Below are 207 nucleotides of genomic sequence, written 5' to 3' on the forward strand. Positions count from 1 at the left end.
ATTCCGTGTGGCTTCTGGAGACGGAATTCTTATCACTTGGAGGCAAAAGATCCTTGACGTCGCTGTTAATTGCCAGCGACGGCGTTGCCCTTTGCGGCTCCTCCGGTTTTGTTGTTTGGATTTACCTTGCGGAGGGACTAGCGTTGGTTTTTGGCCTTTTGTTATTAACCGGCTTTTGTGTATGTTATTGCACTGAACACACACACA

The sequence above is a fragment of the Penaeus monodon genome, chromosome 22, assembly GCF_015228065.2.
Source record: "Penaeus monodon isolate SGIC_2016 chromosome 22, NSTDA_Pmon_1, whole genome shotgun sequence".
In the NCBI taxonomy this organism is placed as follows: Eukaryota; Metazoa; Arthropoda; class Malacostraca; order Decapoda; family Penaeidae; genus Penaeus; species Penaeus monodon.